Below are 12,215 nucleotides of genomic sequence, written 5' to 3' on the forward strand. Positions count from 1 at the left end.
TATATCCCCACAGACTGAAATATTTTGATCAGAATTTCTGTTCCAAGCAGAGGTGAGGCAGTGGAGCTTTTTATTACCATTGCAGTGGGCACTGGCAACTGCTTTTTAAAATGCACAGATTTTTTTTAGGATTTTGAACTGGAGAAAAAGGCTACTTGACTTGTATGAGCGAAGAGTTCTTTTTTAGCATGTCCGTATGAAAGCTTTGACTTCACAGTAATTATGTAATTCAAATAGGTAACAGAATGGGACAGTTGTTTGGGTGTGTTTATTTTTTTGGCAAAGATTTTTCTCTGCTTTTAGAAAATTGCACCCAGTTAGGAGGGTAGGAGACAGAGATGTCATCCAGTAAGTAATCTGAGGCATGGAATGTTGGAGTTCAGGCTGTGCCCTTCAGGTTGTGGGTTTAGGCACAGAACAGGTGGGGGCTGTGGGTCTGTTGAGCTGGGCTGAGTGTTGCTCTCTGCCAGTGATGGCAAACCTATGGGACGCGTGCCACATCGGGCTGTTTGTATCATTGAAAGCTCTAAAAGTTTCACCATCACTGCTCTGGGCCTTTCATTTCCTAAAAGACCTGTATTTGCCTTTCCCAGTTTCTAACTTCCTACGATTTAAAGCTTGCAGCCACTATTAGCTCACATAGTTTAGTTCCTTTATTTTACTGAAGATGACCTCAGACTGGAAAGGTCAGGAAATTTGCACACTCACACACAGCCGGGCCAATCAGTGGCTGTCAGTGCTCAAACACACAGATCTCTTCACCTCAGGGTTAGCATTTGTAAAAGCTGCACACTTCTACCCTTTGTTACAGTCGTCAGTGCTCTTCTTTGCTGTGAGTCTCTCAGCATCACATTTTTCTTGTGGATTCAGAACCGGCTTTGCGAATACTGTGGTGAGACACTTCCAGGTCTGAGATCCTCCACCCCACCCTGAAGAATCGGCTGCTTTACTGGGTTTCATGATGTCTTGATCCACATGAGAATTTTGCACTAATTTTAATTCCTCAGCATTTCTGATCTGGTTGCTGTTTTAAAATCCAAGACCTCCTGCCCATGGTGTTTGATGATGTCATGATACCTCATGATGTGCCTGCCCATCCTGCTGCCCTCACAGGTGAAGCCTGGCCTGGGTTTTGCCTGCTCTTGGGCATGGTGAGTTCCTGCCTTACTTTCTCATTTTTGTTTCATAAAGTTGTTGCCCTTCTTTATCTCATCAGACAGCACTGCTGACAGAATTATGTACCAGTGAAAGAAGGGAATTATATTCTTCCTGAGTTGAGTAATTGATTCTGAATACCTGAAGATGAAATCTCTTGGTCCCTTTGGTTTCTTTAGGGTTTTGAAATAGCCAGCCCCAAATGGCACATTTTACCTGTTTTAAGGTGTCATAGAGACTCTTCTTCCCTAGGTTGTACTGCTGGAAAGAACAGAAATATCTTCTGTTTCTTGTCTGTGCATGAGAGTGACCCCTGTAGCTTTGGTTCACTTCGACACATGCATGTTTTTCTTTTCCAGTTTTTCCACTCTGGCTTGAGTTTTGGTTGTTTCACTTCACACTAAGGCAGAGTGACAGCTGCTGTCCCAAATGCCTAGAGAGTTCGTCAGCTGAGCTGCCTAGTAAAGCAGGGTGCCTGCTCCACCCCAGCCCTGTCCACAGGGCAGCTGGATGAGCCAGGGGCTATCAGAGGATGGGACACTTCAGTAAACATTTACTGAGCCGTAGAAATAAAACTGCTTTTATAGACAACTCTCACTTTGAACTCTTCACTTATAGAAAGTGCCTCGCCCTGGAGCAAGGAGGGGCCCATGTTGGGGTGGGTGACTGTGGTCCTCTTGGCTTTGCCTCAGACACAGAGCAGGGATGTCAAGCTGGAGTCTTGGAGAGTGAAGAAACTTTGCTAGCTCTTTCCTCTTCAGTCTAAGCATGAAAACCACCCAAAGAGTCCCTTTGCTATGATGCAACAAGTTTTTTCTTAGTTAAGCCCTCACCAAACTTAATAAATTTTCCTAGATCATCCCAGTTTCCAGCAGTGTTAAGATAAAAATTTATTTTTTGCTAAATGGTTTTGCCCTTCTGTGAATTTGGTATCCCTTTTCCTGTTTAGATTTTGGTTTAGAGTGCTGCTGTGATCTTTAACATTCTGAAAAATATTTTCCATGTTTTTTGACTCAGAGTTGTTTGATTTCCCAATTTAACATCTCTTCTGCCATTCTTTTCTTCTTTTTTTGCTTGAGATCAGTCTTGCTGTATCATTCCAGGCTATCCTCAAGCGCATGCCTTCTGCCATCTCTTTTTGGTTTTTTTGGTACTGGGAATTGAACTCAGGGACTCACATTTGCCAGGCAGATGCTGTACCACAGAGCTGCATTCCTGGCTTACTGTGCCCTTCTGCCATCTTTATGAACTTAACCCTTCTTAGGTTTCCAGCATAGCTTCTTTCTTGTTGTAGGTATTGGCCAATAGGTTTGGATAGAAACTGTGTTTGTGGTTTGCACATATGATTAGGTCATCTGCTCTCAGTTATCTTTAATAATAAAGGTTAGAGAGAATGGAATTATCGAAACCCATAAAAATATCTCCCCAATAGTTTCAACTTCCTTCCCATTCCGTCTCCATTGCTAGAGCCCCTGACCGAAAAACCAGATGCTTATTTGCCTTGTCCTTCCCATGATAAAGATGTTAATAAGCAACAAAGCGACAAAAAGATGTCAAGAGTGAGAAGAGGAAGGTGGTGGAGAGTCATGGGGGGTGGGGCTGAGGGCTCCCAGAGTCAGTCATTACACACTGGGAGAGATTTTGTGAGCTGACTCATTATGGGCAAATTATTGGGTAGATTGAACCAGCCTTAGTGTAAATATTTACATCACAGAAATTGGCAAATGCTACAAGTCAGTAAGGCTTCTTTTTTTTTTTTTTTTTCTCCTTTCTCCTGGCTAGCTGGGTAAACAACAGCACTGCTTTAGATATTAAATTCTCAGTAGAGTTCACTACAGTAAGATCAATTTATTTTTAACAAGCCTAGTGTTTAGAGCAGAAAGGAATGAACAATCTGAGGAACACATTTTTTTTTTTTTTAATGTGTGTCAATACTGTATTGGGCTAATTCCCTTCTATGGTGGATCAGGGAGTCTTGTTTAAGTGTCTTTGCTTGTTACTCGGTGGTATCCGCAGGTATCTTTTCAGAGTTTATTAGTTGGGAAGAACTGGACATTTACAAAGTCACACAGCAGGATTCGCACCCACACTTAGCTCTAATACATGAGGATCTCTTTTGCTTCTGGCTCTTTTCATTCCATGACTTTCTTCCCTTACTTCCCACTTGCTTTCCTCTCCCCCTCCTCTCTGGTAACATTTATTGGATGTCTACTGTATTACTGGACAGGACTACAAAGAGTAATATTCTTACACAAAGGGAGCTCTTTTACTCTACAGGAAGATACGGAGAGGTATTGGCCTAATACATCCTACATAAGCATTCCATTTAATACAACAGCCTGGCAAGGTATATATACCCCATTTACCTAAAAGAAAACAAGGTTGGAGATGTAAAATACTCTGTCTACTATGTATGGCACTCACGGTCCCAGCCCACATTCTGCATCTCAGTGTACCATGTTGTACAGGCGTTGTACCTGTATGAATAACGTGGTTGAGTGAAGTGGTAATGCCAGGAATCGTCACCTGTGGTCAAGGTGCCATCAACCTGCCTCACAGGAGGGGACCTTGTGCCCGAGTATTTAGGGCCAGGGAGGGGTCTTTAGATACTCGTGGAGCAAGGTCTGGGCTGTGGGGTTAGAAAAGAGGGCGTAGTGGTTTCCGGGAGGTACTGCTAGGGGATGAGTAGGTAGGTCTTCAGACCTTGCTAGGGATTTATCCTGGAGCCATGGGGAACTGATAAAAACCTTATAAATAACTGAATGAGGCTGTTCACCCCTTGGGAGGCCCCTTGAAAAATGGAAGGGGACCAAGAGTGGAGAGCGGAGTTCAGGAGACCACTTGGGTGTGCGGTGGGTGGGTGCTGGGAGGGGTACAGGTTGACTTCCCTTCCTGCAAGCTCGGATCTGTCCAGATTTTGGGCTTTGGGTATCACAGACTTATGCTTCCCTATGAAGACTGGCTTCCACTTTGCGCAAGTTGGGGTAACTGGTGCCGATTCCATTCTGAGGAAAGGATAATGTGGTGGTCAAAACCCTGAATAGGATTTAGAAAGCTTGAGTCTGTTTTCAGTAGTTTGACCTTGGGCTCAGCACTGAATCTTCTAGGGCCTCAGTTACTGCATCTATAAGATCTTGGAGCTTTCCTGGTTTTTGGTCCACTCCAGAGAGGTACCTCATCAGCCCAGATGTGAAAGCAGCTCGGGTGGGCGTAGGTGGAGAAGTGAGCTCCATTTCCTTTGACTTAGATTGTATAGATTTCACCTCAGTGCCATAACAGATTCTCATTTATTTTGAAAAAGCAAAACACAACTTTCTGCTTAACTCTGGATTTCTTTGCAACCAGAGTTGGCTGACTTATGTTTTTATGCTGGTTGGAAGAATTTTATATTTACAGGGCAGTCTTCAAACGCTACCCTGTAATCAGCCTGGACTTGGGCTGGTAGAGGTTGTTGTGACGGAGAAACAGGCATGTGTGTGTGCTGGCCATTATCATAATAGCCCTTTGGATGAATTTTCATTTTTCAAGGGACCTGGAAGCCATCTTTGCCCTGTGGATCCCTGGCCAATGTAACAGCTGTGCCTCTAGAAAATTGTGGATAAATAGCATGTTTTTGCAAGTTATTTGTTTTATTTACATAGATTACTCTAATGTATGATTGATCTTCAAAGGACAGACATGTCATTGACTTTTTTACTCTGTCAAGGAATTCATTTTTTAAAAAGTAAGCTAAAACTGTGATGAACTAAGGAAATTCTTAGATTCTTTGGTAAAATTAAAAGAATCTTGGCGCCAGTCTATCCGTTTTTCCTATTTGGGCTGGATTTGTTTTTCATTTGTTTTCAGTTCTGTTTTTAGACAGGGCCTTGCTCTCTTGCGCAGGCTGGTCTTGAACTTCTGAATTCAGCTGATTCTCCTCCCTCAGCCTCCTCAGTAGCTAGAACTACAGGCACATGCCACTGCTCCTGGCTCACCCTGAATCTGTCTTAAAACGGGGTACATCTTGGATCTTGATAGCTGGTATGGTTTAGATACTTTTTGTCCCCACTGACACTCAAGTGAAATTAATTGCCAATGTAACTGTGATGAAAGGTGGTAGACTCTTAAGAGGGATTAATGCTTTCCTCCACATTCTTGCTGTGCTTGGTTACTTATTGTAAGAGGGCTTGTAAATGAGTTCGGCTTCCTCTATGTCCTCAGCTGTCTCTTGTTTCCTGTCTCCCTATGTGACTGCTCTTCTCCTCCGAGAAGATGCATTTCCATGCATTTCCTCCGAGACCCTCACCAGAGGCTAAGCAGATGTGGGCACCATGTTCTTAGGCTTCCAGAACTGTGAGCTAAATAAATCTCTTTATTAATCAGTGGTGCTCAGACATTCTGATACAGCAGTAGAAAGTGGATTAATGCAGTATCAAGGAGGAGGGTGGGCTGTCAGATGTCACAGGCAGAGGTACCTCCCTGAGCCTGGTAATAGCAAACAGCTCCCAAGTGATTCAGGGTGAAGCTACCTTGAGTACAACTTGGGTTTCATTATGTTGAAGGCATGACAATGAGACAGCCGTTCTGTGACAAACCAAACCTTGGGCTTCCTTCCAGAAGACTGGAAAAAACTAGAACATTTAGTAATGCCTGGGATTGCACTTGACACTGCACAAAGGACCTCGTTGGGTGCTCCCCACAAACCACTGACATCTCCACTTTAGAGACGAGGAGATTGACACTTAAACTGAATGATTTAAAAATAAGAACTGAGGGCCAGGGATTTAGCTCAGCGGTTCCACCGCCTGCCTCACAAGTGCAAAGTCCCGAGTTTGATCCCCGGTACCAAAAAAAACCCCCCAAAAACCCTGAGATTTAAACTCAAGCTGGCCTGACTCCAGAGGCCCTAGCTATATTCATTCTTCCACTCATTTTCTCAATAAGCTGAAAAATGTTCCCAAGCTCTGAGGTCTTCCATCATCCTAAAGTCATATCATATGTTGTTAATATGCAGTCATGTGGTTAATATTTAGGAGTAGGATTCTATCTGCCCAATTTGTAATTGTATATTATTAGGGCTTTGATTTCAGAAATCATACAAGATTACTCAAATCCTGAGCATCTATTTCATATTTGAATTAATGCGTTTTTCTTCTTCCTTCTCATCTCCTTTTGGTCTCTACCCCATACATCCGTAATCTATCCTCCCTTCTGTTTTACTCCTTCCTCTGTTTAGAGGTAAATTTTATGAAGGCTGGATGAGTCATAATGGGCTAGGTTATGCCAAAGAACAAACAGCCCCAAACTCTTGGTGGTTTAAAACAGCAAAGGTTTATACCTTAAAACAACAGTGGTTCCCATATCCATATGTGTCTGCCCTGTGTCACCAGTGAGGCTCTTAGTAACCCAAGAACCCGGGCTGAGCCAGGCATGGTGAGGCTAAGGCAGGAGACTTGAGTGTTTGAGAACAACCCAGCAACACAAGGAGACCTCACCTTAAAAAAAAAAAAATTCCTGAACAAGTTGGGTACTGAGCCAATGAGAGAAGAGAAACCAGAGGTTCTCTTGCCACATTTAATCATCTGTCACTGCTCTCAACTCATTGGCGAGAATGGGATAAAGTGGTCTCAGCCAAGCATAAAGGGGCCAGGCAACACAATCCTTGTGCCCAGGAAGAGAAAAACAAAATACTCGATGATCGATGAGTGTCAGTAATCACCACATACACCAGGCCACATAAACACCCTCCCTTCCATTTTTCTCTCTATTTTGGCTAATTTGACCTCAGGCAAAGTTTTCTTTTTCTTTTTTCTTTTTTTTTTTGGTACCAGGGATGGAATTCAGGTCCTTGCGCTTTCGAGGCAGGCGGCAGAACTACTGAGCTAAATCCCTGGCCCTATCGGGCAAAATTTATAGGATGCTGGTAGCTTCTTTCATTCTTTGCTCCTTTCCCTTTGTCTCTGAGTTTTCCCCACGCACTGCAAGACACCATCTCTTTCCTGTGTGAGTCCTTTGTGAACCAGAAGGAAAGGTCTTGGGCCCTGAAGCAAAATGGTGCAAGTTAAAGAGTGGGCTCCTAACCTCCAAAGCTCCTGAAATGACTGGAAGCTCCTTCCGATCTCCACACCTGCTCTGTGCTTCCTCAGCCTGCTGAAATCAAACCTGGCTCCCTCCAGTGTCAATACTCCCGATAAATAAATTACAGGCCATGCACTTCTGGTGCTTACTGTTCTGCTTGGCTGGCAAGAGTATTGAATGGTATTATTTTGTACCAATTTTTAATCCAACATGAAGCCTTTCTGGAAATATTACAAATTAAATGGACTTTTGTGTGATGAATGGATACTTCAACACCCATTTTAATTTGCTTCTGAGAGAAACTGCATTCTAAATTCCAGGCAACTGATTTTTAAATTCTTGTTTTAGAATTCAACCTATTTCTAGGTTGGGGTTTTTTTCTATGGCAAATTTCTTTTTTTTTTTGAGGCAGGGTCTTGTCAGGTAGTTTGAGCTGGCCTTGAACTCACAGTGATCCTCCTGGCTCAGCTTCCTGAGTGCTGGGATTACAGGTATGTACCACCACTCCCCGCCCCCTATGGCAAATTTCTCTATACTAAAATAACAGAATAAATGCTGTGTTTTAGGGTTGGTTTTTTTTTTTTTTTGGTACCGGGGATCGAACTCAGGACCTTGTGTTTGCGAAGCCGGCAAAATGCTGTGTTTTAATAGACAATTATCCTCTACTGCATTCATGAATTATTACCTTTGAATAAAATCAGAATATGCAAAATGTACTTAATTTACAACTTTACTAAACACAATTCATTTTTTTTTGCTTCAGTCCACATTTCACTTTTTCTACGCCAACCCGGATTAGAAACTTTAGTGTTATTAACTTCTTCCTATTTATCTCTCTCATTTATTTATTCATTCATTTTATTCAACAAATATTTACTGAACATCCGACTTTGACATACACAAGGGAGGGTCTTGGAGAAAGTTAAAACTGCCCTGTCCTTAGGAGATTCTGTGTAGCAGAGACACATGTACTGCAATTATAGGACAGCAGTCTGCCCCTTAGCTTTTGAGGGGTCACATCCCAGCACCAGTGGACCCCTAAAACCACTGACAATACTGACCTTTACATATACTATGTTTTCCCCTAATACATACAGATCTGTGATAAAATTTAATTTATATAGGCACAGTATGAAATTGACAATAATAAAATAGAACAGTCATAACACTATACTGTAATAAATGTTGCTTAAAACTTACAGTAAAAACCTGGGTGTGATAGTGCATGCCTGTAATCTCAGCTACTTGGAAGGCTGAGGCAGGAGGACTGTAAGATCAAGGTCAGCCTGAACAACTCAGTGAGATCCTGTCTCCAAGTACAGTTTAAAAACATGCTGGGTATGTAGCTCAGTGGTAGAGCACTTGCCCGACGTGTACAAGGCCCTGGGTTCAATCCCAAGTACTACAGACGAACTTAGGAATTATTTTTACTTTGGAATTTTCTGTTTAATATTTTCAGACCCTTGCCTGACTTCAGGCTATGAAACCGAGGGAAGTGAAGTTTCAGTGGGGGGGGGGGTTCGTTCCACATAACAAGATCATGGCTCTCATGGAGGTTCAGTTGGACCCCGTGCATGGGTTTTGAGTCCCTGGATTCAAGGAACTGAGTTATCCTGTGGCCATGACCTGGTCTTCAGCACACAGGAGGACGCAGGTTCTGTGCCCATGTGCTGTGCCTTGTGATCAAAGGGACTGGAGCGGTTGAGGACTTGGGGACACTCGGGTGGCCGCCTGGGAAGACCAGGATGCAAGACAGAAACACCTGGGTCCGCTAGAGGAAGGCACCAGAGAGGACAAAGATTTTTAAATTTATTTATTGTTATTTATTTATTTATTTATTTTTGTGGTGCTGACGATTGAACCCAGGGAGGGCCTTCTCCCTGAGCTATGTTACCCAGCTGGCCTCAAACTTGTGATCCTCCTGCCTCAGCCTCCCCGAGTGCTGGGATTACACGTGTGTGTACCACTGTGCCCTGTTGAGGAGGAAGAGGATTTGGGCCTGAGATTGATTGATTTTTTTAAAGTAAATTTTATTTTATCCCATCCCCCCCTCAAGCCCCTCCCCTCCCTATGTACAAAAGCATTGTTTCCATTTTTCCTTCTATTTTCACTTTTTTTGGGTCCCTTCCTTCCGTTCTCCCTCCCTCCTCCCTTGTTCCCCTTCCCATTTGAACATTTTCTTCCCATTTTCCCATTTCTCAATATCTATTATACATTTTAGTCCTTATTTCCACTTTTGGTTTCTCGCAGCAGAGAAATGATGCTGTGTAGTTCAGACTGGACTCACTATGTAGCCCAGGCTGTCCTTGAACTCTCGGCAATCCTCCTGCCTCAGCCTCCCAAGTGCTGGGATTACAGGTATGAACCACCATGCCTGGCAACAATTCGGTATTTAAAAGTGTGTCTAATTTATTTCACTTAAGAGTATGTCTCAAGGTCCATCCATTTAGCTATACATGTCTGAAGCTCATCTTTCTTTATGGCAGAGTAGTACTCCATTGTATAAGAAAACCCCACGTCTTCTTTATCAACTCGTCAGTTGATGGGCAATTGGGTTTTTTTCCAAGATTTAGCTATTACACACTGTGCTTCTGTAAACATGGGTGTGCATATATCGGTGTGGTAGGATGCTTTTAATTCTTTCAGGAAGATACCAAGAAGAGGAATAGCTGGGTCAAATGGAACCTGTAGTCTTAGTTTTTTGAGAAGAGATTGACTGATTTTTAATTTTTATTTTTCTCAGTACAGGTTTGCAGTCCATAATGATTTAGGGAAAGAGCTGGCCTGGCTGATAAACCGGGTGAGAACAGGGCCAGTTTGTCCTTTACCTGGGAGGGCAGGGAGCCATCGAAGGTTGCAGAGCTTGAGTAGCAGCGTCAGATTTGGTGGACAGCAGTGTGGAGGCTGCTCTGGGGGATGTGACTCCAGATCAAGGCTTCTTAATCCAATCCCCAGTCTTCCGAGGGATCCACAGGTGGAATTCCTGGGATCTGTGAGTGTGAACAAGGAAACAAAAATATGACGTTGTTGTCACCGCCCTCTGACTGAAATGTAGGCCACAGATCCCACCCAGTGGCATCAGCGGACACTGTGAGCTCATCACCTGCAGAAATCTGGACTTTTGGTGTCTCTGCAGCTGTCAAAGGTATCTCCGAATTCATTACACACTTCTTACTAAGCTGAAACCAGTGCAGTATGAGATCTCCCACCAGCCCTCACTACTTAATAAGGAAGCACATGCTACTACATCACGACTGTAAAAATAATTTGATATTTGGCTTTTAACATAATTCACCTCTCATATTTTATGATTAAAATGCTTGACTCTGAGAAGGGTCCCCTAGAAGGGGTCAGCGAAGGGCAGAACTCAGAGCCACAGGAGGGCAACCATTGAAGGGGTCCTTGCACCCGGAGGCAGTGGCCGCAGCAGGAGGTCCAGGAGGAATCTGGGGGAGCCTCTGCAGACCCTGAACCATTGGTGGGTGAGGGAACAAAGCAAGGGACCCCACTTCCCCCATTGGGTTTCTGGCTGGAGCAACCTTCCCATGTTCATGGTTTCCATTCTTCCTCCCACTGCTACCATTTACCTCTTAAACTTTCACCAAGGGAAAACATGTAGTGCGGTCTCTCAAAAATCAACCAGCATGGAAAAGTGCAGTGAAAAACCAGCATCCTCTGTCCTACACACTGTGCCTGAACCCCTTCTTTCCGCCGTTTGGTCCCAAATTCCCACATATTCTTCCTAAGAGGTGTTGAATAAATGATTAGATTGAATAAATGACAGGCCGAGGTTCGAAAGTCACATCCTGTTATTCAGTCGTTATTAGTGGATGTACTCTAGTTACAGAAGTTATACCAAACTTGACATTCAGGGAATCTGGACTTTTACCTAAGTTCCCACAGCAGCTGTCATTTGTCTTTCTCATAAAATAATAGTTTCAAATAAAAATTCCATTTACATGGGCTTCCTGCTTGTTTTTATTAAAATGAACTTAATGCGATAGTAAGTTATATAATACTGTGTACACCTGTAATCCCAGCACTCGGGAGGCTGAGTCAGGGTGATTGCCCCAAGTTCAAGGCCAGCCTGGGCTACATAGTGAGTTCAAGGCCAGCCTGGAATATATAGCAAGACCCTGACTCAAAAAAACAAAAAGAAAAAAATAATAATGCTATGTAATTTAAAAACTAAAAGTGGATTGGAAATTTCTACCTAGGACTCTTTTGGTTTTTCATTCTGCTTTGTTTTTCTGCTGCCTATTCTGGGGAGCAGTGGTTGATGTCTTGCAGTTGCCTGCATTGTGGACTGCAGAGGCAGCTGTATCCCAGCCATTTGGGTTGGCTCCTGCGGCTCCCTGTAGAGCTCCTCCTGAGGTCCAGGAATGTATAGTTTTTGTGGTCTGATGTCTTTTGATGGCTGCCAGATAGAATTGATGTCTGGCACTTTTTCTAGGAAAAACACATTTAGACGTTTCCAAGCTGATTTGTAGAAACTTAATGTTTTAGGACTTTGTGGCAAAATTTCTTCCAAGTGGCAGAGTAAATAAAGGAACTTCAATTTTGAGGGCTGTTAACAGCACCTATTCTGGGGGCCAAAGTATGGGATCGTTAATATGGACTTTCTACAACAATAAGCAAGTATTTGGATTTCTTCCAGTACCGGAAAATATAGTTTTGGCTATGGACACAGGACTAGCCCCCAAACTTTTAGAAGAAAGGACTTCTCCCCCTTTATTTTCTAATGACATTTCTCAGTCTGATAACCAGAGAGGACTCTGGGGGTGAACATTGGGGTTTCATTGCTATTTTTCTTGCTTTTTTTTTTTTTGAAACAGGGAGAAAACGATTGTGGAAAAGTTAGCTTTCCGGTTGGCACATTCGAGTCAGTCCTTTTCTTCATTTATATTATAAATAAATATTTGAAGAACAAGTTAGAGATCGTTAGGAAGAAAGGAGAGGCATTACTTGGTAACACGGAGTTACTTTTTCTTTAAATTGACTCC

The sequence above is a fragment of the Heterocephalus glaber genome, unplaced genomic scaffold (assembly GCF_053883595.1).
Source record: "Heterocephalus glaber isolate CG9 unplaced genomic scaffold, H.glaber_assembly_v1.0 deba00001572, whole genome shotgun sequence".
Taxonomy (NCBI): Eukaryota; Metazoa; Chordata; class Mammalia; order Rodentia; family Bathyergidae; genus Heterocephalus; species Heterocephalus glaber.